This window comes from Anoplolepis gracilipes, chromosome 3 (assembly GCF_047496725.1).
Source record: "Anoplolepis gracilipes chromosome 3, ASM4749672v1, whole genome shotgun sequence".
In the NCBI taxonomy this organism is placed as follows: domain Eukaryota; kingdom Metazoa; phylum Arthropoda; class Insecta; order Hymenoptera; family Formicidae; genus Anoplolepis; species Anoplolepis gracilipes.
Genome location: NC_132972.1, coordinates 3,816,915 through 3,842,307, shown reverse-complemented (window position 1 = coordinate 3,842,307; position 25,393 = coordinate 3,816,915). Strand labels below are relative to the sequence as shown.

The 25,393-nt window shown below is 36.9% G+C and overlaps 1 protein-coding gene and 1 long non-coding RNA gene across 9 annotated transcripts in view; one reads left to right on the top strand and one right to left on the bottom strand.

The window, feature by feature from the left end:
• Hr4 (nuclear hormone receptor 4) overlaps positions 1–12,745 on the bottom strand; it is a 170,821-nt gene extending 158,076 nt beyond the window's left edge. For both annotated transcript variants that reach the window (XM_072887933.1, XM_072887936.1), the window contains exon 1: positions 5,992–12,745. The gene's annotated coding sequence lies outside the window, so the exon portion shown is untranslated. The remainder of the gene's footprint in view (positions 1–5,991) is intronic.
• The window catches only part of LOC140663643 (uncharacterized), a 132,011-nt gene that overhangs the window by 52,991 nt on the left and 53,627 nt on the right, over positions 1–25,393 (top strand). For 2 of the 7 annotated variants that reach the window (XR_012046298.1, XR_012046297.1), the window contains exon 4: positions 15,500–16,498. The exons of the other annotated variants lie outside the window; for them this stretch is intronic. This is a non-coding gene — a long non-coding RNA (uncharacterized lncRNA). Of the gene's footprint in view, positions 1–15,499; positions 16,499–25,393 lie in introns of those variants that run through there. 7 annotated transcript variants of the gene reach the window in all.

Below are 25,393 nucleotides of genomic sequence, written 5' to 3'. Positions count from 1 at the left end.
ACATCCGCAAAGGGGCAGCAAGATTAGAGAATCGTGAGAGCTCAGAGAAATTGTGAATACATAGATATATCGACGAATATACACATCGGGAAAGATTAAAATAATTGGGATGCCCTTTTCTTTTCTCATTTTCTCATTTCGTACATATTATCTATGCAGTATTAGTAATGGCATGATACTGACATTTAAGACTTGATATGCGGTACGAGGCTTATCACGAAAATATTGCAGACAAAGATGCAGATTATAAATACAAAAATTTCGCTTACATATAAATATAAAATCATGGGATAAGTGTTTAAAATGTTCTTGATAATTTTATCAACGAAACATATTATCAAACTTATAAAGTTTATCTGTATTTGTACAAGCGCAGTAATTGAAGGATAAATGAATTATGTCATACAATCCCAGTTTTGTAGTCTCCAAAAATATATTGTAATTAGTGTAATAAATATACAATACTTATACACATTGCACACATTTAAAATATATTTCTCTTTTTTGCTCTTCTTTCTTTCTTTCTCTCTCTCTCTCTCTCTCTCTCTCTCTCTCTCTCTTTTGATCAAAAGGGAAATAATATAATGTTTGATGACGTTAACGGCACTTGTAAGAAAATATATAATAAATGACAGAATAAAGTATAAAGGCCCCTAAATTAAAACAAGATTTGATATGTATGTATGTATGTATATTTATTAATTTCAACTTAAAACTTGTGAGCAAATAAATAACTGCTGTAGATGTGTATTATTAAAGAGTCCTAGACGCATATACAATTATAAAAAATTATCAATTACTCGATACATAGAGAGGTGATAAATTGATTTTTCGCCATAGGAAAATAGCAATACGAGAGAAAAAGAGAGATATCATTAACGTGTTATAATTTCTAAGAAATTGCACAGCTCGCGTTACATAATTATAGCTTAAATATTGCAATTGCAGCACGGTCGGCTGGGTTCTGAAAAAAAAAAAAAAATTCAAGAAGCAGGCCCCGGTCTCGCATCTCGCGAAGTAAAGCCGGCGATAGTAATACACGCTCCGAGCTTGGCGCGCGATGTTGGTACCGACGGCATTGCCGGGGTTCCCCATCTCTCTTTTTCTCCCCCTCCCTCCCTCTCTGGCAAGCGCGGGGGGATGACGACGAGATTGAGGAGGAGAGAAGGAGGAGGCTCGAGGGGAGATCGAACACAGGGTAGGGGTCGACCGGAGGGATGGTAAAGGCGCTGCCGTAGTGGTGGGATCGGTACGCTCGCGGTAGGGGAGGTCGTGGAGGACGGCAGAGGGGAAGCACGCCGGGCGTTCGGTGGCAGCAACGGCGTGCTCGGTGTCATTGCCTCGACGCTCGGGGCGGCCAGTGACTCCATCACTGACCTAGTGCCGAGCACGGCCGAGCGGCGTCGGTGCCGCTCGAATGCGAGGCCGTCGACCTCGGTCGGCCTCCAGCGCCACACACACTGACACATCGTATGCCGGAGTAGCAGCGCTCCCGCTGTCGTACACATCGCGCGGTCTTCGTTTCCTCGTCGTTCTACGTTGTCTTTCTCTCTCTCTCTCTCTCTCTCTCTATCTCTCTCTCTCTCTCTCTCTCTCTCTCTCTCTCTCTCTCTCTCTCTCTCTCTCTCTCTCTCTCTTTTCTTCCGTCTCTCATTTTATCTTCTTGTCCCTCCCTCGCCTCGTTATTCCTCTCCTCGTCGTTTCATCTCTCGTAGCATCTTTGTGTTTTGTCAGATACGTCTCGGCATCTATGTAATATACATGCTCTCTTCCTTGGGAGAAGAAGCTGTCGACCTCTCGGTTGTGAAAATCATGGAGATCTACGAGGTCTCTCTGTCGATCACGAAAGAGAGAGAGAGAGAGAGAGAGAGAGAAAGGGGGGAGGGGAGAGGGAAGAGAAAAAGAGTGCACGCCTCTCACTCTCTGTACGCGCTTTTTCTTCGTTCTGAAGGTCCTCATATGAGGTCGGAGGAACGATCGCTTTCTTCTGCTACGAAAGTGGGATCGTGCTTCGATCCCTCTCGTCTTTGTCCCTTTCCTTGCCTTTGACCCGTTCTAAGCGGGCTCATTTTTCATCGTTCCCGCATGCCTTACATTCGATTCTGGGTTAAATAGCGGACAGGTATGGTACTCGCGTGCTTTGATCGACGTTTGCGTCCTCGGCAATGCGTTAATTGCGAGAGAATTGCCCTCTTCCGTGCGCGCGCGTGCTTGTGTAATCATGGCGGTTTAATCGGTTGGGCCTTTAATCAACACGTCAATCAGAGAGCCGACAGTCCGAGGAAAAGATTTATCTGTTCTCATCGACGATGCTGCTGCTCAAGATTTCGAAACGCCGTCTTGTTATGTTTTTTTACGATCATGTAGACAATATCGTCGTGCAAAGTCAGTCTATTTGAATTCTATCGAAGCATTTAATGTCAGAGTAGATTTAAGACATGTATTCATAATAAATAATAATAATTCAAAGATAAATTTTACACTTATATGTAAAAGAAACGTAAACGATCGACATTATATATCTATCAATTTAAAAATAAATTATAAAATTACTGATAACAAAAATATTTTATTATTTAAACATAATGAATGAATAGAATTTGTATACAGATTGAAGCAAATGATTACAAATAGAAATGAAAAATCGGCGGTATAACTATTAGCAGTAAAGAGAAAATGTCGGCGAGCATTTATCGATCGAATCATTGGTAAGTTTATCTACACATTGTGTCAGATACATGTTTTTTTAAGTACTAGAATGTGGGTTAATCAAATCGACGAGATTCTTATTACGATCCAGAATATAAACGCGGTCAAAGAAAACCATATCTGAATAGAATAATTTTTATGATATAATAATTCTGTTTTGCAAAATGTTCCGTAGAATATTCCGCAAAAAATCTATCAGACTTGCGAATATATTATATCGAAGATTTTATATAAAGCGCGAATAGTCATGGATTCAACTTTGAATTTTTGATAACAGAAAGATAACAGACAGATAACAATACTTGTTAAATTTTGCAAAAACACTTGGTATTAAAAATTAACTTCCTTAATGCTCGGTATGCAATGACAATCAAAATTCGATAACATACTGAAAATTAAATGAATGCAGTAACTGCTGTTGTATACTGAGGGATACATCTTTTATTTAACTGTCTATATTTTGCCTTTTAAAACATCATGAACATACATACATTATTGTTTCAAGATGCAATCTGTATTAACATGATACTTTTAAAATTCTTGGATAATACATTTAGATAGGTGTCGATTTTTTTCTTTAAACTTTATGTTTTATAAATCAATAATTGTGAGAACAACGCTTGACGTACAGACGATGCTTCGAAGATTCAATGCTGATTACATATCAACGTAGAGAGCGTATAGAAACGGTTTGTCTTTTCAACTAGCTGAAAAATTATGATAAAATATGTGGAATACACCCCGCACATCTGCGGCGTGTGTTTTTATATAGTCGATATTTACCGAGGCCGGAAACGAGATAAATGAGTATCGTTGCACATTAGAAATGCAACAGAGAACGTTTTGAATTCATTAAAAGTTCATTCAGTTTATCAAAACTCTGTTACACAGACGAAGTTGTCTTGCAATTACGAAAGCCTAATCTATCTGTCAACCATTGATTTCCATTACATATTAAATTATCAAAGTGTTGATTTTATCTAATTAAATTATATCGTCTATTTTATTATATTATAATTATAATTTTAAAATAATTTCGTGATATATGACTAACAGCTACTTCATTTTCTTCAAAGATACTTTTCGCAAGAGATTTATCGAAGAATTCGTATCGAAATAGAGATACGAAAATTATATATATATATCATTATAATAATACTATTATATAATTGTATTACTTAAAATTACAATCGTAATATAATAAAATTAAACGACATAAATAAATTGCGAGTAGACGCAATCAACAATTTGACTTAAATATCAAATTGCTTTTGTTTCTTGATATATAGATGCAACCATCATAAATGTGATACGAAACAAAAGAAATTAAAGATAAAAGGTTTCCCAAATTATTAGTATTATACGATACGACTGTTGAAGAAGTCCGTTCAAACGTGATTAAATCCCGCTCGGGAGAGAGAGGACGGTGGAATAATCGCGTAACGCATGCAGCAGGATCGGCTCGGCGCTAACCTACCCCATTCGTTAACCTGACCGATCCCCTCCGCGCGCGGATCGATTCGCTTCAAAGCACGGATTAACCTATATACACGCCGGCATTCGCGGAGAGTCGCATACGTCGGGGACGATCATCGGTACAAAATTAACCTGTCCTCCTCCGCTCCCTCCCGTCCCCTTTCTTCGCTCCCTTTCTCACCCTTTCTGCGTTCCTCCTGATTATCAGCATCGTATATACACCCTTTTCACCGCTCGACTATAGTTCATTGCTCGATTGTACCGCACATTATGAATATTATACTCTTGCAGCCTATTGTAAAAAAGAACCTTCGATATATCTGTATAGATATGTACGTGCAGAGTTTATATGATACTATGAGAATCACATACTTCGAATCAAAATTCTACACATTATTTTGATGCTGTTCTTTAATTTATCCTTAATCTGTTTTATTCTGATTGATATATTTCTCTATTCGTTTATTTTCTTTTTTTTTTAAATTTATTTTTCAAATTTTTCTTGAAATCTATTTTTCCTCAGATATTTCTTTAAATCTAAATATATTATATACATATATTGAAACATGCGATATGGAACGAGATAAAAAAACTATTTAATTTGTGGCTATGATTAATTAATTAAATTTGACTTTGAGTTTTAAAAGAGAGATAAATTTCTGAAACTAGAATATTGCAATATAATTATAAATCGCGAATTGTCTCATAATCGACGGAGGCTATTTCCCAGCTCTTGTTAGCTCTAATTAGCAGGTAATTCATAATCCGTTATTATTACGAGCAGCAGGGACGAGATCAGGTCCAACGATACGCGTCAAACGCCGGGAAAACGATTTCCGCGTTGCGACACCTCCGCGGGTCTCAAACAATCGTGCGGTGACGAAGCGGCAAATTCCCGTTTTCACGACGAGAGAAATGTTACTATCGTCTGAGAACGGAATAGTCACGAGGAAGAATAGACGCCGAAGAAGTAAAACTTAATCCAAGCGACGAGTGTCTCGCAGTCGTCGAGAATCCGTTTCTCTATCATTTATTTTCCCCTATTCTTTCTCTAAAGGAAGAGAGAGTTCGCTATTTTACCCTTTTTCATCTCGCGTAAAAGCCGATTGCGTTCGCTGAACGAGCACGTAAATCATCTATATAGATCTTTACATGAACGATCCCATTGATTATAATCTAGGCTCGTTAGATAGGGGGTTTGATATCGTTAGCGAGATCTCGTCTCGATAATTACAATGGTTTATAGATGCTGAAGCGGTGGGAATATGTGTGACCAACCGCGAATCACGGGTACAAATCAAAACTCATATGCGTTCTACGCGTAATTTGTAATCTGTTGCAAATTCGCGGCGACTAATTTATATGTAAATTACGTCGTATTAGCGTCACAATATATAATGTAGTTTTAATAATGAAATACGAATGCAGGGAATGAATCTATAAGATTTTATCTATTTGGATTGCAGTCATATAAAAAACAATTGACTGTCAAAGTATAACTGATACGATATATCAGATATACATAAATAATAAAAGAGAGAATTCACTACAATCATTGTACGAGAGCTGGATATCCAAAAATGAAGATAAAGAGCAAAAAAAAAACGATATATCATTGACATTAATCAGTGACTGAGATGGTCAAGTTGTCCTATACAGATGAATAGCAAGAAGTAATCTGTCACAAGATAGAGATTCACTCGACCTCATCCGTCATGTGACTGTGTCACGTCGTTGCAAAAATCATTCATCCGCGTAAGCTAGACAGTTAGACAAAGAAACATATGGCATATTTCGATAACTTACATTTTTAGTTCGTCGATGATCGGCCATCAACGTAAGCGCCAGCTGGTAGCTCTTCTTCTTCTTATTTTCCCCTCTAAATCCCCCTGGATGTTGCGGAAGTCCCGCCTGTTTGATGCTTGGACTATCACGATGGCTTCAGCTGCTGCTGCTGCTACTGCTGCTGCTGCTGCTGCTGCTGCTGGTACTGTCGGTGGTATCGTATACACGGATCATCGTTATCGATCTAATCTGAACGCTTCACCAACGTATAATCACAATACAATGAGCGATCGATGAAGATCTCTCGTGAGAAGATCGTAACGAGATTCACTTTCACTCGCGCTCTTCTCTCCTCTTTCGCGCGCGCGGCTTCACCTTGGGATCGCGGAAGAAGAGAGAGAAACGACAATCGCGACGATCGTACAAGTGAGGAGGAGCATAGAGAGACGGAAGAAAGAAGATAGCGCTCGCGCGGGTAAGGATAAACTCAAAAGAAAACGCGACGGAGGCAAAAAACAAGGGGAGAAGAAGGGGGGAAAACACTGGCGCCGGATATCGTGTGTCACACAGTTTCACTTTTAAATCCCTCGCGCGAGACGCCTCGAATTCCGACGACGAAGGCTGATGTTCCGTTGCCGACTAGGTCGTACGCGGATTACCGTTACCGTGACGTAATAACGGTAACGTCACCAACGGTATACGATGACGAGAGCAGAATCTGTCGAGCAGCAGGATCTGCCAGCGACGCAGGTTGATCACAGGTCGATTTCTTTCAGGCCTCTGTCAGATATCTAGACGAGAGATATAGAGCTTTCTCCGTTGGATGCTGGGGACGAAATCGGCGAGGTCGATGATCGACCAAAGCAGTCTCTTATCGTCGCCGTTTTTAATCGAACACGCAGGCGGCGGCGATTTCCTCGATCGGCCTTGGCAAAACTGCCAAGGTCGCTCCGAGTTAGCGCCTGGGTGGCTCCTTTGGGGAGCAGCTTCTTCCGGTTGTATTTCGAAAACCGAGCTGCGTGTGTGAGTTTCACAGAGTTCTGCGCTGCGAATCGACGGCAGACATGATGCCCCTTCTCCTCCGCTGCTGCTTTTACACTGTAAACTAACTGCCCTTTCTGCCTTTGTGTCTCATGTTCCTCGGCAGTGCGGTTTACACTCACTCGCGGGAGTAGCCGAGTCCGGGTAATTTTCCACGAGGGAAACTGCGAGAGCGCAGTTTCCCGTTGCAACGACGTTGATACGAGAACTCGCTACGAGAATTCAACAGGATCCGTCTGCGATTTCGCTCTTGGCAATTGTCACTGTTCATCTCGTATTAGTTCCTGATAATAGCGCACTCGTATCATGACGCCCGGGTCACAGATGATAACGCACGGGTCGTCTCTCTCCTTCAAGTTCGGCGACTATTTCTCTTCGCTGGATCCGCTAAACGTGGGGAAAACAATTCGTGGCACGTGATCCTCGAATATCACGCGTTTGGAATCGAAGCCGGCGGACCGCGTGGGTGAGCGATTGGCTCACCCGCACTTCCACCTAAACGCCCGATAAGGACGATAAAGGATACACGAGATTCCGAAGATTGAAGATGCCAATTAGCTGTTCGAAGCCGCGTATCTCCCGGATCTTTGTGCACGCGCCCGCGGATGAATTTTTCCGCGATTTAATTAATCGTTACCGATAGGTGACGTCACGTTCGTTACATCTTGCATAATCTCGTAGTAATTCGAGATATTATGTAACTACATGATTATTTCATTAAATATAGATTCACGTGAATTGATTAAATATTTTTAATTAAGTTGTAGCTAACTTAAATAGACTAACAAATAGAAAATGTATATAGGTAATAAACGGAAACAATTAATGTAATTTATAACTTAATCCTCTATATATATATTTTTTTATGACAAATTTTTTATAACAATGCAGTGACTTATTATCTGCAAATATCGAATAAGATTACTTTAATTGAAACTGTGGATATTCGGATCCAACTGATTACATTCAAGACACTTCTAATTAAATCTACTCGGAATTCTAGAACTTCGAAAATGTTTATTGCCCCAAAATAAATCTGTAAATCTCGATACATCTTTCATGAATTTTTCGCGTTTTATAAATCTCGAAAGCTCGAAAAAAAACTTGACATAAAACATGTTAAGAAATGATTGGATTATATCGTGTCGCGAGATTTGCACAAAAATACCGGCGCATGTGAAACGTGTCGTGTCTCTTGTCGAGATTGTCGCGAGATGTGCAGCTTTAGCGAGACGATCCCGGCTAAATCCAATATCGGAGATCGCGGGGTCCTGCACGACAGACGGGGCAATCTCGCCTATTTTCAACGGCGCGAAAATAGTCACGCCTAGCGCGATGCATAATCGCCTACGGATACTGTACGCCCGACACCTGGACGTATATTTACGTTCCGTACGATCACCATCGCGAACAAGTCTCGGGACGAAACGTTGCGAGTGCTATTAATGAAAAACAGATCGCGACAGAATGTGAAAATTTCGGAGAAAATGGTTGTAAAATATCGAAAAAAAAAACAGTTTCTAAAATTTTCCTGTCGCAATAATCGGACAACAGAAATTACGCAAGAATCTAATTTCAAATAAAATACTAATAAACGTTATATTTGATTATTATAATAATTATATTAAATTTAAGCTATATTTATTTTTATATAATTATTATATATTTAATAATTATTGCCATATTTTAATAGAAAACGTGGCAATAAAAGACATTAATCATTTTCTCTGATCGTGAGAAGAGTCTTGTATCAAGAAATATTACACGCAAGTGTCTTTTTATTATCTAGAGAAAGAGAGAAGAGAACACAGGAAATGCGTCCAGAACTTTTTGAATTCCGCGTAATCCAACATTCGCCTATTCTCATTGACACGTTGTTACACGAAGCGACGAAGAAATGGCGCGACGCGTGTTTTATTTATAACCACCGTGGCGTCTACGCGCGAAATGCGGCGCGTGTGACGCGCTTTTGTCGAATATTACACGCACGTCTGCTATCGCGCGCGATTCATTGAAAAGTCATCCCACGATCGTGGACGAAGCCATCCAACGACCGGTAAAACAATCGTCTTTTATCTTATCGCAATTGATTAAATTTGATTATTATTAATTCTAAAGGCCGTGCGTTCTTTTTTACTTTATTAAATCTCTCTTATTTCATTAAATTTTTTTCACACACACAGCTATCCATCTATAAAAGTATTAAGTGATTGTCGCGATGGTATGAATTAATTTTATTTGTAATTTGTTAGTCTTCTTATTGGAATAAATAACGTGTAAAATTTTATGCAATCTGTTTACATTGTATACGTTATTCTTCATTCGACGTAATGAAAATTAATCGAATGGCTAAGAGAGGTTGTATACATCTATGCAAATTACGTGTGAAGTGCATTATAAATTGGAATTATTACGTAAAGAGCGAGAGTAAATGCAGAGCAAACGATGTATGAAATCAGGAAGTGTGGTTAGCTAATAAGAATAGAATTTAGTTTCTCGTTTTTCATTAGGATTAGATCTTGCATCTTGCGTAATCACACAGTCCATTTCCTGTCACAGGTGCATACGATATTTCTCTCTCTAGATAGTAGATAGTAAATATAGATATAGATAGCGGTATTTTTCAACTTTAAAAACAGACTTCTCTTTGAAATTATTTGAAAACCGACTTTGCGGAGAATCAAGCGAGCAAAGTGAGCTTTCGCAAAACTCCCATCGTTAAACGCATCGCGATAAATTTCTTCGTTCGAGTAATTACGAGTATTTACGTCACGTGATTAACTCGGAAGAGTTTGGTGAGCGGAAACCGACACGTATATTTGTCGATCAAGCTCGACAAAATTTATCCTATCATGCATTAATAACGTACCTAGTTATCATTAATGTTTAATTATCGAAAAAGAACTCTTCAGCCTTCGGTTTACGAATGACGTCACCTATCAAAACCAGCAATCGGTAATAATACGTTATTAGATCACTCTTATCAAGTGTTCTCGATTCCACTGATAAGTATATCGAACTATTTGTCACGTTTCCGAACAACTATGCCGTTCTATTTTTCTACATCACGGGTCTCTCGTGCTCACACGTGTCCGCGTATAGAAACCGTACGAGTTGAAAGGTCCGATTTTTATGACACAAAAATTTTCAACATTGATCTACAAGCTCGATCTCCAATCTGGAATCTGTTCCCGGCGGATTAGTTTAGCCCGCTCTCCGAAATAAAAAAAAAAAAAAAAAAAAAAACACAATAAAGATTATTTCCGCCGTTTTAAACGCGTGCGTGCATTCCGAGCAATACGCACGCACGTGTGGAATGTGTGAGGCTGATGGGGGAAGGAAAGGGAAACGAGGAAGGGATTAGTGACGATAAGAATCGAGCGTCGCGACGCGTGTGTTGATCACGTCACCTCGCGTGCATCTCGCGATGTATTGACGCACATAATAAAAACTTTGTATACTTAAATTTCGCTTATTTAAGTATATCACACTGCGCTGCTGGCTGCCTCGGCGATGACGACGACGACGATGACGACGACGACGACGACGACGACAATGACGACGACGACGACGACGACGACGACGACGACGAGACGAGGACGGCGACGACGATGATGACGTAGAGGACGATGACGTTTGTCGATCGACGATCAGCGAGTTTTACGCGACTACGTCGACTGGATTGGGCAAAGAGATGAAAAGAAAAAAAGATAAAAGTGAGAAGAGAGAGAGAGAGAGAAAGAGAGAGTGAGAAGAGACGCAACGCACAGAGTAAACGGGTGGTGATGGTCAATATGTGTATATATATATATATATATGCGCACATGCGGATGCACACGCGGGCAAGAGTGAATGAGACGGGGAAAGTCTTGGCGCGAGTCGGAGTAGTGGGTAAAGATAGCGGAAATGAGAGAGAGAGACGGGCGAGTTTAGAAACCGTGTGTTTTGTTCGCGGGGACCAGGCGAAAGCGAGTGGAACGCGCGCGGAACGCGAACGAAAGAGAGAGTGACCGCGAGAGAGGAAGAAACGTATAAAGGCCGAGAGCAAATCGCGCGCTGTTGGTGAGAGAAGAGAAACCTGGTGAACGCGCGCGCTTGACAGGGGAAGAGAAAAAGAGTGAGAGAGAGGGGGAGAAAACACCTTCTCGCGAGTTAAGAACTCGCAAACCTTCACACGAGAAGGAAGATGCAAAGTAAATAAAAAAAAAAAAAAAAAAGAAACTAACTCGGGAAAAGAATATATACGGAAGAATATACAGAGACGCGAAATCGAAATCAGAAAGCAATCGCGACAGGGGAGAGTCAGGGGGGTGAGAAGGGTGGAAAGAGGCTCGTTGCCCGCGCGAGGATATACGTGTCGTCTATATTTATACGTATGTATGTATGCGCGTGAGAGATGCGTGTGCACGAGATGAATATATATCTGGATAGTTCTCTCTCGCTCGCGCGAGACGAGCGACCGGCGAGGCCGATGACGAGTCGCGCGCGCGATCAGCGAGTCTTCTCTCTCTCGTCTCTCCTCTCCTACGTCTTTCTTATTTCGTCTGCTTCGTGCGACGTGTCTAAGCCGCGGACCAATCCGATCCACAACGCTGATCCGCGGACACCCCGGGTCCCGACACACCACACCGGAATCGTAAAAGCTGGATGTCGATGTGTACAAACAGAAAAACTTGGTCACACACTGACGCACATGTGTCATCCGCGGTGTCGTTCGCGGCACTCGCGTACGTATGTATTATCGCTCTCCAATATCGCCGGACACCACGTCGTCGCGAGTCGCGAGTAATACGTCAGAAACCGGCGCGAAGCCGGCCGACAGTTCGAAACAACAAACGCCGTACACACTGCCGTTGGCCGGACGGTTGAGTTCGGTCGTCGCACTCTCGCGGCTCTCCTCCTCGGCTTCTCTTCCTCCTCCGCCTCTCCCCTCGCCGTTAAATAATCCCTCCTGTCGCACCACGCCGGAGGAACTGGCGCGCGCCACGTTTGCGAGGTTCACGTGGAACGACGATGTCGACGTCGACGTCGTCGACGAGAACGATTGTCACTATCTGATGATCTATCCCGGTTGTACTTGAATAAAGAGATAGAGAGAGAGAGAGAGAGAGAGAGAGAAAGAGAGAGCCAGACGTGTAGGAAGACCGAAGAGAGGAGCTCCGTCCAACACGCCGATAAGCGAAGACTAATAACGCGCGGGGCGTGATAGGCGTGTGTAGTATACCCGGTGCGGTTTCACTTCCTCGAATGGACCGGAGAGTGAGGGACTTTATAATCGTCACACCGTCGACGGGTTCACGGGTACGTTGACGACATCCACTGGCACCGTTGACGATGATGTCGACGAACTATACTCGCTCGAGACTATATCACTTGCGTTCGTCGGGACACACGATGACACGACGACGACGACGACGACGACGACGACGACGACGACGACGACGAAGAAGAAGACGAGAACGTGATTCGTGAGAGAGCGACGGAGGAAAGAGAACGTGAGAGAGTGAGAGGGACGCGATACGAGGATTTGCGAAACAACGTACGTACATACGTACATACGTACGTACGTAAGAACGAGAAGAAGTGGAGTAGCCGGCAGAACGCGAAGTGTACGCGAAACACGCGCTTCGCGGTCCGCGCGATCTCTCGGTGTAACGCACGTCGTAGGGAAACACGCCGCGCGCTCTTTCTCTCTCACTCGTTTCGCCTCTTTCTCTCGCTCTTTTTCTATCTTCCTCCCTCTCCCTCCCTCCCTCTGACACTCTCCCTCTCTCCGTTTCTCTCTCTCTCTCTCTTTCGCTCTCTCACTCTCTCTTTCTCCGTTTCTCGCGCCCCAGCGGAATCGGTGGCGTGCGAGGAGAGGCGAAAAGGCAGCGTAGGAACAATTGGAGAGAGACGCACATGTGTAACCATCTATATACACATATATATATTTTTATATATATATATATATATATATATATATATATATATAATAAATATAAATAACTGTATATTTTTTTTTAATAATGCAAAATTATAAATATATATATATAAAATAAAAATGCAGATAAGTGTGTGTATGAGAGCGCGAGAGAGCCGTGCGGCGCGGCGGGCCGTTGTCGCGCGCGCAGAGAGCACACACGAGATTACGGACAAACGCGGAACAGACGAGGAGGCAAGGCAGGCGAGCGGCGAGCGGCGAGCGGCGAGCGGCGAGCGCGCGCGGCGCGAGCGACGTAGCACTCTAGCAGCCGGCAGCCTGTGCCGCTCGGGTCAACGACCTCTCCTCCTCGCCGTCGTCGAGCTCTCCTCCGCCGCCGTCCCCTCCCTCGCCCTCCCTACCATCGCCGTTCCTACCACCTACCACCACCGTGTGTTCCCCCACCGTGTTCCCCACTATCGAGACGTCAAGCCCAGCGGCGTCGTGACGCTCTTCGGACTGCCGGCGCCCTCGAGCCGCGTCCCGCGTCGACGTCTCGCGCGCGAACGTTGCGTTTCGGCGTAGGGGTAGATCCGCGCGCGTCGACCGTAGAAGGGATAGAGCGATGGTGGGGTGGACGCGCGCACCCCATCCTAGATCGGCGGGAGAGGGTTGAAGGAAGGGGTGCTGGAAAGCCGCCGCTGTCGTCGCCCCTCTCCCTCCCCCTCCCCATCCCCGTCCCCGTCCCCGTCCCCTGCTCCCCTTTCCCTCTCGCTCACCCGGGGCGATCGCGGGTGGGGACGCGCGTTCCGGAGGCGCGCACGCCGCCGGGTTCACTGGAACAGTGTACCCTCCGGTGCAACGCTCTCTCTCTCTCTCCTTTCTTCCTGATTCCGCCTCGGCGCGTCGAGGGCTTCCCTTCGGCACGGCTGGGAGAGGTAAAGGGATGGTGGGAAGGGGAGGGGGGCGCTTACGCGGAGGAAAGCGGGAGGGTCAGTGATGACCGATTCCGGCGATAACAGGGGTGCGATCCAGGGTCAAATTCGATGCCCCCCAATGCCGGTGAGGAGGGAGGGAGGGAGGGAGGGAGGGAGGGAGGGGAGAGGAGAGAGGTAGAATGCCTTCGTCCGCGCGAAACTCGGTCTTGTACGTTGGAATTTCGATCTTGGAGTGAAAACGCGCTGCCAAGCCAAGGCGATCTTGGACTTGCACGAGAGCCGATTCAACAAGCGATTAATCTGCCGAGAGCCAATGAAATATCCTAGATATTTTATTGGCGCGAGATATGAAGATTTATAAACGTTTAATTGTCATAGTTTTGAGAATTATCATACATCGCTCTATGTGACATATCCAAAAATGTCAAGAGAAATATTTATATGTACAAATTTAGAGAGACCAAACGGTAGCAGGTGTTATTGAAGGAAATGCGAAATATTTTTTTGCCAACTCTGCGTTACGAGAGAACCATCTTCAATGTTTCAGTTTGTAAACCAAGGGTGTTTACATAATGACTATCGCGAATTGAAAAAAATGCAGAGTTTAAAACTTTCGATATTCTTCATTTCTTCGATTTGCGAAATATTTGCATTCTGCAATCTTTTTCTCACTTTGTAGAAAGTGTGTAAAGCATTCTTTTTTTTTTCGATTTCAATTGCTGTAATGTGAAAAAAAGGCAGAGATAAAAAAATAATAATGAATAACTTGAATGAACTACTCGATTAATGCCTCATGTATCATATACATATATATATATATGTACATATATGACGGCGTTCTCGCTTCAGGGTCAAATTTTCATTGTTATGTGTCCTTGATAGATTAGTGCGATAATTTCGTTATCGTGACAAAAGAACGAATTTTTCCAACCTTTGAACATATATAAAACATATAAGCAATATTAATGTAAACATATTTACAACTACCTTCTAGACGTTCAACATTCTTTTATCGCAATTAACTGTGTTTGCGATCAAAAATCAAAGATTAGATTTTACAGATTAGACGTTTCATTTTTTAAATTAGAAGAATTGTTTTGGAAGAGAGATAAACAGAAAATACATAAAATATTTATACTATAATATATATATATATATATATATATATATATATATATATATATATATATAATTAAACATTAATCAATCGTTAAACTTCAATTTTTATGAGAAATCTTTTAATAAATTCGAAGTAGATTTATTTTAAAAATAAATAACAAGGAGCTCATTGTTTATTGCAATCTTTGAATATTCCGTAATATTTCTTTGCGGTCAAAACTTTTTATTATTAATTTAATTAAATAATTTTATATATTATTAATTATTTTATATTTTTAATTAAGATTTTGAAGAAGTAAAATCACAAAAAATTATTTTACGCTTATTTCGATTCAGAAAATATTTATTCAAGATAGATTAAAAGAGATCAATCATTAAAATGATTTGGAACTTATATATGGACAGGCGTTAATTCCTCGTGATATTTATTCGAGTCATAGTGCGAGTACAAATACGTGATACGAGAAACTGTGGAAAGTAATTAATCATTGATCAGATCGACGGCAATTACTTAAGAATTTCCTTTCAGGAGCTTCTTCTTGAGTCGCTCAAGGTCGATATCATTCAACGGACGCCTCCGTGTTTTCTATACAATGATCCACATTTAGCGACTTATTGATCGGGAGCACTCATTATATAATCGCTGTGAATATGTACTTACAATTTTTAACATGTTTTAAACTTGATACAAGCGATATTTCTTTAATTTAAACGTAATTGCGTGAGTGATCTTTTTTATTCAACTAAATGTAATTTAATACGTCGATTTTAAATACTGATTTAAAAGTAACAATTGTAAAAAAAAATGAATAAATTCGTTATATTTATTATTAGTGATACTAAAATATTAAAAATAAAGATTTTTATTGTTATTTTTTAATAACTTTAATGGCAATAGAAAATTGAAAATATATGTGCTGCGTATGTACATTATTAATTAATTTTTTTTGTATATAGAATATTTGTGTGTGAAAAATATATATGAATAAAATAAATATTGTGTGTATATGCTATTCTGTATTTTAAAAAATATTGTGTAAATATTTTCCAATTTGAATATAGCAGCCTGAGTGTATAAAGTTTAATTGCGAGAAACGTGGAAGAACGAGCTTCAAATATGAACAGAGATTTCAAATATATATAATATTAACCCTTTGTACTTGTCCCTTAGCCTTCTATCAATACAATGCACATAGAATGAATATTGATATATCTCATGAGGAAATATCGAATTTTGCCGAATGCGTAAAGTTACTTTATCAAATTGATATGCGTTGTTGTTACACAATTGTGTAATATTCTCTCTATCGTATATTACGGGAATATGTATGTATGTATGCGTATATGTACGAAGTATCGAAAACAAATGTCAAAACATAAATTTAATAAGCAACGCTGCATATAAGCCACTTGCATGATAAAATCGATAAGTGAGTTTTTAATATAATTTGTATTTTCATTTAAATTTAATATCACAAATAATTGGAAATAATTTCACACACATATACTCACACACATTCTCTCTCTCTCTCTCTCTCTCTCTCTCTCTCTCTCTCTCTCTCTCTCTCTCTCTCTCTCTCTCTCTCTCTCTCTCTCTCTCTCTCTCTCTCTCTCTTTTTCTCATCGCAAATCATTGTAAAATAATATTGCATTTGTACTGTTGACATATTAATCTTTATTTCAAATATAGGTTAAACGCTTTTCTTCTTTTTTCTATGTAACAACGTTTATTGTTCATAAATATTGCAATTTACAGAAGAGAGAAAAATATATGCAAAGCATTCTCTTTTTAAATATTAACTTCTAGGAAGATCCATAACTGCGCTTCCTTTTTATATTCAACGTTTATACATTTATTTAGCCATGTTACATTATTATTCATAAAGAAATATCAAAGATAAAATTAGCTATCGGATCTTCGCGATAAAAATCATTGTTAAATTATTATCGCACAATTGTTTTTCGACAAACTTATTATAGGGAAACGTGGGATAGAACGGCCAACGTAAGCATTGAGCAAGTTTTCAACATATTAAAAAAAATAAATCGATCTTTTTTTCACTAAAAATATTCTTTGGCATATCCACTATAAGAAAAAACACAAGTTTATTATAAAATAATAGTTTAAATAGACGAGATTATTGATTAGTAAAAGAGAGATTTTCGTGATATGCTTTTCGTGCGGAGTATAATGGACTACCTCCAAAACTTGTTTATTTCATTAACATTAATATCTAAAACTTCTTAAAAGTTGTATATTATAATATGATATATAGAACATGAGAATATAGATTTGTATATTTTTAAATGATAACTATAAATTAATAAATAAAAATAATTTTCTTGTTATAATAAATATTTTTCTCTTTAAAACATGGAAAAATATCCTTTAATGTAATAATTTTTGGTATTAATTTTAAAAGACAGCATCTATGTATACTCTCTTTCTTTCTCTAGTATAAAAATAAAAAGTACAACATTTTGTGGGCTAATATTTCATTAAGCCTCAAAACATATTTATTTCCTTTGGATCATATAAAAAATTAGAATTAATCAATATTTACATAGACACAGTATTTAATAAGAAATTAATAAGAAAAGATCATTTTAAAACATAAATGTATTTACGGTAATAAAAAATAGAATTTTATCATTGTTTGCCTTATGTAAATATATCGAAGAATTACAACTCAGTCGCGGAGAGCACAGCAAGTGCATTAAATAATTTATAACAACTTTCAACTAAAAATATTGCGACTACTGATAACAGCACGCAGAAAGAGACATATAATAGCAATAATTGCAACATATTTCATGACATGGTAGCATCTCTGTAAAAAGATATCGACTCTGCACCATTGTACCCCGGTGCCGTTCTACGCCACGTTCCCCTACTGTATATAATTTGCCCATCAGGTTCGTCCCCATTTGGGACATTTCACACATTGGTTGAAGTTTAAGGTCAGTCGTATATATTTGGCCTCCCTTCTGCCAGTTGAGTGCTCTTATCAACGGTCGTTTCTTAACGATTGTGTGCATATGTCGTGCATACTCGTGATCTCGGCCACCCACGTATCGAGAGCGACGCGAAAACGAAATGGAGAATACAAAAAGAAAGAAAGAGAGATTTACTATCTTTATTTATTCCCAAGAGAGATAGAGAAGGAGAAAGAGAGAGAGAGAGAGAGAAAGAGAGAAACACTCACACGATCAGAAAATTGTATGCGAACGCTCGAGTGCTGGCACCAGTCCTTCATAGGACATTGACTTTGAGATATCGTCGACGACGACGACTGGCCGCGACGACGCTATCTCATTTCGGCTTATCACACTTGTTTCGCTGTACCTTATCTCCCTACACTGTGTCTTCTTAAGTCACCACCGCTCGTACACGCTCCATTTCTATGGCTCGTGAAATCGTCGCCTCGCTCGCGTGTAGTTGTCTTTATTAACGAGCCAAATTTAATTAGCGATCGTTAGTAAAGCGCCATTTCTTCGTCATTAGATCTCCGACTTGCGACTTGATACATTGAGATTTTTCGATGCGTTCTTTATTTATATAAAATGTGCTCTTTGATATAAATTTTAATAATACATCGACAAATATTTCAAGTTTATTTTAAATTTTTCTTTGGCAATAATTATGAAAATGTTAATAATTTATTGCTACTTTTTTATTGCAATTTTAAAATTTGGGAATAACACAGTCCATTGAATTTTGAGCGGACAAAGTTGCATGTGTGATTTTTCTTCGGGAATGCTTAGTAATCTAAGTAATCTAAAACCTTGTACAAATTATCTTTGCATTTTGCTGCTTTTGCTTTCAAAGTCTGAAGTTCGAAGTTGTGATTAATAAATGCTATGTAAATGCCTTGACACTGATTAGGAGAGAATGGCACGCTTACAGATTACAGAAATGCAGCAGAAAATCATATTTGTCGTTGCAAGAATTAATACTTGTCAATTTATTATTTAAAATGATATTTTATAGTGATGTTAAAAATATAGCGAATAACAAAATAAATGAAAAATTTATTTTATTATTATTATAATCAGTGATTGAAGATTCTTGTCACTAATCTTTATGAATATAATGTATGGACTTACAAGGACTTTTCAATTAGTCAAATTACCATGAAAAATGACAACATTATACAGTGTACAATGTGTTATTATCAGTATTATATATAAAAGGTATTTATAGTACGTTGTATAATAATAGCGCAATTGCGAATAATAATGAAAAATCAGTATATTGAGAACGGATATTCCATCGCTATTAACGAGAATTCGCAAAAACAAGCGAGAGTGTGTATACAACTAACCGCAATGTGGAGTAGCAATTTGCATAATTGCAAGTACATCGTATTCATCTACGAGAGCTGAGGATAATAATAATCGTGTGGCGCAGTTTGATTTGTAACTCAGAAAGAACATTGCGTAATAAAGAGATTGCATTATTTAAAAATAGTCATTGCATTATTTAAAAATAGGAGATTTGAAGGCGGCCAAAAGCTCATCATCACAGAGTTTGCGGTAGAGTAAAAGGAACTGCATAATATAATGCTTGTTTGATATAATTTATGTAAATTATTTATTTTATATAAATTATATATAAAGTAAAAAATAGAAAGAGAGTTAAAAAACGTGATAGTTTACTAAATTTTAATTTACAGAATTTTTAAACTTGTATAATTTTATCGTTGGAAATTTTAGATCTTTTTTATATTTTGAGATCAAATTAATTTTATATTTTCGTATTCCAAAGATTATGTCTAAGCGTTGTAATATATATTTTTAAAAATTTTAAGAGAAATGCATTTTCTATTTTTTGTAAATTCATAATCTTCGTATTTCTTAATTTCTCTCTTTCTCTCTCTCTCTCTATATATATATATATATTTTGATTCAATAGTTATCCGAAAACTACATATGCTTAGAATAAAAGATTGAGCTATACATATTGCCTCAAAATCTATGAATTTCAGCAAAGTTATGCGGAATATTCATCGATACTGTATTTTCCTATCATTTACTACGCGAAGAATTGCTATTCGAGATATCCCACTATAGGAAAATGTGCAAATCTATACCGATGGTACTAACGAGTACGTGTGATTGTATAGTATGTCGGCGTATGTTAGAATATGAGCAAGTAGAACGCTGCAGAGATGAAAAGGACAGAAAAAAATTTAAAAAAAGGCTTGTCTCCCCCTTTTTTCTCTCCCCCTCTCTCTCTCTCACACACTCTTTCTCATCTTTCTCTTTGGAAGATCAACTCCACATGGATCGTGCGTGCGATGACGTATAATCAAAGAATAACAATCGAAGAGAAATATATATATAGACATTTATTTAATATTTACCTTCATGCAAAGTTGTATCAAAAGTCTATGAAAATTTGAAATAAAAGGTTATTTAAATAAAAAATAAGATAATTAAATAAAAAATAGTATTATTAATTTTTTTTGTATACATATATATTTTATATATATATATATATATATATATATATATATACAATATATAGCGTTACAAGTTAATGTTACAATATTTATTAAATATAAATCAAACATTAATTTTATAAAAATATTATGTGTATAATGTGATAAAATTGTATAAAAATATACTGAAAAATTAGAAACATTATATTTTTTTTAAATAAATGTTAAACACATATTAAACATTCTCAAAGAGAATTAAATAATATTTTTTTTAATTACAAATTTAATTTTTAAAAATATTAATATTCTCTTTGAGAATGATTTGAAAGGATGAGAATGAAAAAATAAAATTGTGCAATTATAATGTATATTATTTATTTTTTACCTCCATTTCCATACATTTTTTTAATCTTTTAAATTATTAATATTTTTTAATAAAAAAATAGATCAATAGCAGAGAAACAAAAAGACATTGTCAATTGAATTGCAAATCAATGAATGCTGTTTAATATTTGTGATAGTGGTCTCTCTCGGAATTGCCATCTTTTTGTTTTCTGCATTCGATTTCTCTTTCCTTCTCTTTCTCTTTGTATTCCCTCGTGCGGCATACTTTTTCTTCTTTGAATCGTTTGAACTGCATCGACCCCCGCTTGGAATTACATTATCGGCACTGCCAAGTTCACTTCTGTTTACATTCGACATACTATACGTAACTGTGAACGAGGGTGCGCATTTTTCTCACGGACCCGAGAATGCTTGAATCGAAAGTTTCCGATAAAAAAAAAATCTAAATTTATTTAAATTTGTTTTAAAAAAAGCTATATTTCTGTAAATATATTTTTTTATCTAGAAATTTTGCTTTAGAATTTTCTACAATAATTTTTTACAAATGAATCGAGAGTTGTTTTTCTTTTATATTTAATTAATTGTCACTATTTTCGGCCCTTCATATAAAAATTGAAAATTTGTTTTTTAAATTCTGAGTATTTATTATTACAAGATATACGAATCACACGCTCGCTATTTGTAACTCCATTATCTTGTAAGCCATTTTTTATTTCGAGACATTTATTTTTACACGTATCGCTATGCGCGCGTGCGCGCCTTCCGTTACAACGGACGTGCTTATTCAACAGGTTTACAACGAGGCGCGTAGCAAGAATCCCCATAGTAGAAATCGCTCTCGAGTCCCTGCGCTTATGTTTCATAAATGGAGCAGAAATTATTCCTCGTACGCGAGCTCCCGCCGGAGAGCGATAAAATCGTGTGCAAGTCAGTGGCACTCCCTTAAATCTCTTTCAATCATTTCTAAACTGAGATAACATTCGATAAGAATTGTTCATAAATTATTCAACTTCAAGCGAAAAAATATACCAAAACGGATGGAAAATACCAAAAACTGATGTAATATATCAAAAATTGGAAATTGATGTAACTTCAATGATGTAAGTTGTTAAGTATAAGAGTTATAAAATTGTTGTGCCTTATAGAAACTTATTTAATTAACAATATATTTTTAATATTATTATATTCCATTTATGTAAAAAATATCTATAAATTACGTGTTATATAATAAAAATCAGATATATATATATATATATATATATATATATATATATATATATATATGAAACTCTTTCTCTCTCTTTACTTTGTAAAAATCAAGAAGGAGGAAAAACTCTTACTTGTCGGAAAGAAGGAAGAAAGCGAATTTCCTACTTTATAGTCACTCTCTGATAAAGTTGCATTAGATATTATGGCGATTGTTTCTCTCATTGTCAGTGTTGCGCGTATCTAAAATTAAATACACGAATACATTAATCGTAGTGCTGCGACTTACGCTGTCACAGAAGTCCTTGATATCAGTGACTAAAGATCTCGTCTACCTTAGAATGCGCGTTATAATTTTACAATGTTGCACACGTTGCATCGCCAATAGCATTTCATCGATTTTGCAACTGCGTTTCTCTACGAATATTATCAGTAAGTATTTCCATTTGGAATTCCCTTAAACTCATAAGCTCTGCCTCGTACATACATAAATATGTAAGTATTTTTTATTTTTTTCTGATAATTTCGTACAATTTACGTATTTCATAAATCCAATTATGTGACGTACATGTAAATGAGCCAATGAGTGAAGATAACGTGTTTATGGCGCTCAATAATGTAAATGTCATCGTAAAGTGTGTTTTTACGAACTTTATACGACCAGATAAAAATCTTTCTAATGCAATCTTTCATTAAAAGGAGAGTGCGAATAATTAAGTACTCGTCAATCTTTTTAAAATCAGATTGTCTCGCAGAAAAAAGTAGATATCATATCTTCAATTTTAAACGGTAAATCATTATGTTGAGATTTATCGTAGATAATGTTTACCGTGTATAACATACGCAATAAATCGCATATTTGATCGCGGTTAATATTTTCACTCGACATATTCGCTGATGAATTTATATGCCTTAAAAATTCTTGCGGGCTTTTTATATTCAAATTCTCCTGTATTTAAAATAATATATCGCAAGTGCTATTCTAGATATAAGAATAAGAGATGAGAATCTTATCAAGTAGCAGACATTTGCATTTAGTTATTAAATACGCGCTAAGAATGGACCATTAACTTAGCACCAGACAGTCACATTTAGCACTAAGAAGATGATTAAAAAATGTATGTAACGTATGTTTTAGAAATAATTTTCCGTTCATTCACACACGCTACCTTAGAAATACCGTGCGTGAACGTCGGCGTTGGCACGCCAGAGGGTACGTATTATTGATTTTTCGAGGGTCGCCGGTGTAATCGAGGCTCATCTCGATTAGATTGATTGGCAATGATCGCTCGCTGACCGCCTGTTTACATTGCTATACCGCCGGCGCTGATTGCACGGTGATAAACCGTCCGTGCATTATGGCTAATGTGATTAGCTCATTCATGATTCTTTCCGTAAAGCTGCTGAAAACTAAAGCAATGGAGGGAACTTTGATCTATTTTCTTAACGATTACTCAGAGAGTTTATTTATTTGCAATAATATAATTTATCTGATTAATATAATTGAGACTATTTATTGCATATAAGTACATACAATATTTCATTCAGTTCAATGACAGGTTGATTTTGAAATATTGACAATTGCTGATAAAAAATTGACTGATCTATATATGAAACGTTTTGTAGCATAAATTATGAATTATAAAGTAAATTTAATTAATAAATCGTAAAATTTGCCAAATTGTTAGTTTTAACGTGATTTGGACACTATGATGGACTTATGGCTCCATCTATTGTATCTGTCAAAAAAAGTCAGCTGACATAATCATTTGAGAAGAAAATATTATAAAATATATTTTGTTACACATATACATTTATTGTCAATCTTAAAATTAGAATTTTTTAAATTCAAAAGTATCGCTCTTGATTTACTTTTTAAGAGGTTTATCATACGAGTTTAGCACACAAGTTTTATCTTTACATACTTTACATACTTATCGTAGGAAGGCAATTTTTGTAATAAATGTGCAATAAGAGAAAAATTGTATATAATAAATTTTATTTTCTATTAAATTAATATAAAACTTATGACATGTATAGATTTTCAAAGTGATTAAAATATCTCAACGATTAATAATAGTGAATATTACAAAAGACAATTTTATTTACAATTCTAATATCATATTACTATTATATATACTACAGAATAAAAGTGTATTTTTATACAACGCTTATTTTCCCACATTGTACACTAGCATCGCATATATCGATTTTACATCCACTTGGAACTACATAGCCACATTCACTTTCTGTGACGATAAAACAGTTGTGAATGTACGGATAAACCGGTTCGTTTAATACAATCTCCAATACAATCTGTTTTGTATTATAGAAATTTGTCATTCTATATTAAATAAATTTTCTTTTTTATGGTAACTATTTATTATTTAATTCTTTCTATATTACATGTGTGTTTGTCTTTTTCTATCGGAGAAAAAAGAGAGAGAAAAGAACAGATAATTATATTACTTTATATTCCATCATTATTTTCAAAAACGTTAATTTATTAAATACCATTTAATATTTTAATATTTACTTATCCTAAAAATGTTTTTATTATATATATATATTCTTAACAAATATAAAGCATTAAATGATTTGAATTTTGATCTTCAGACATATATTCAGATATTAAAATGCGATGCGATAAAACATTATGTTATTTTGAATTGTTGTTTTGAATTTACTGTAACTTTTTTTGTCTAAGAGTTTTAGCTACGTCGTTGTATTTGTTAATTACAGTGCCATTACCATGAATTTTGTGTAGAAGATGTAATTCAAAACGAAATCTTCTCTGCGTATAATTAACGACTATGTTTACAAACCATTGACAATGTGATAATATTACGCGTATGTAGAATTACCATTATAACGAAAAAGATAAAAGATGCGCGAGAAATCTAAAAGATTTGGATTATAAATATCAGCAAATAAAGAAAGAAACATATCATCATTAAAAACTAATAATTTAAAGAAGATAATCTGTATAATTAATTCATTAAACGCGCGAGGCATTATATGTAGAAAGGTCACAAAAATTTATTATGTTAAAATAATTAAATTGTTTGTGCAAGGAAACCGTAAATGTTATAAAACAACATAAATACGCGATTGCATAATTCATCTTAACGTTTTTCGTATTATTATACAGTACTTTTAAAGTTTACTTTAAAAAAAAACACGTTTTATAACATACATTTCAAAATATAAATTGAATAAAAAGAATACGCATCTTGTAATCGTTTTTTAAAAGTTTAAAACGCCTCTTTTAAAATCATTGAAAATTCTGTTAACCTAATAAGTTATTTATTAGGAGAATATATTTCGCAAAGAAAGAGAGAGAGAGAGAGAGAGAGAGAGAGAGAGAAATATAAGTAATGCAATTCATCAGTAATCGATTAGTAATGCATGTCTTTTCATACATTCAA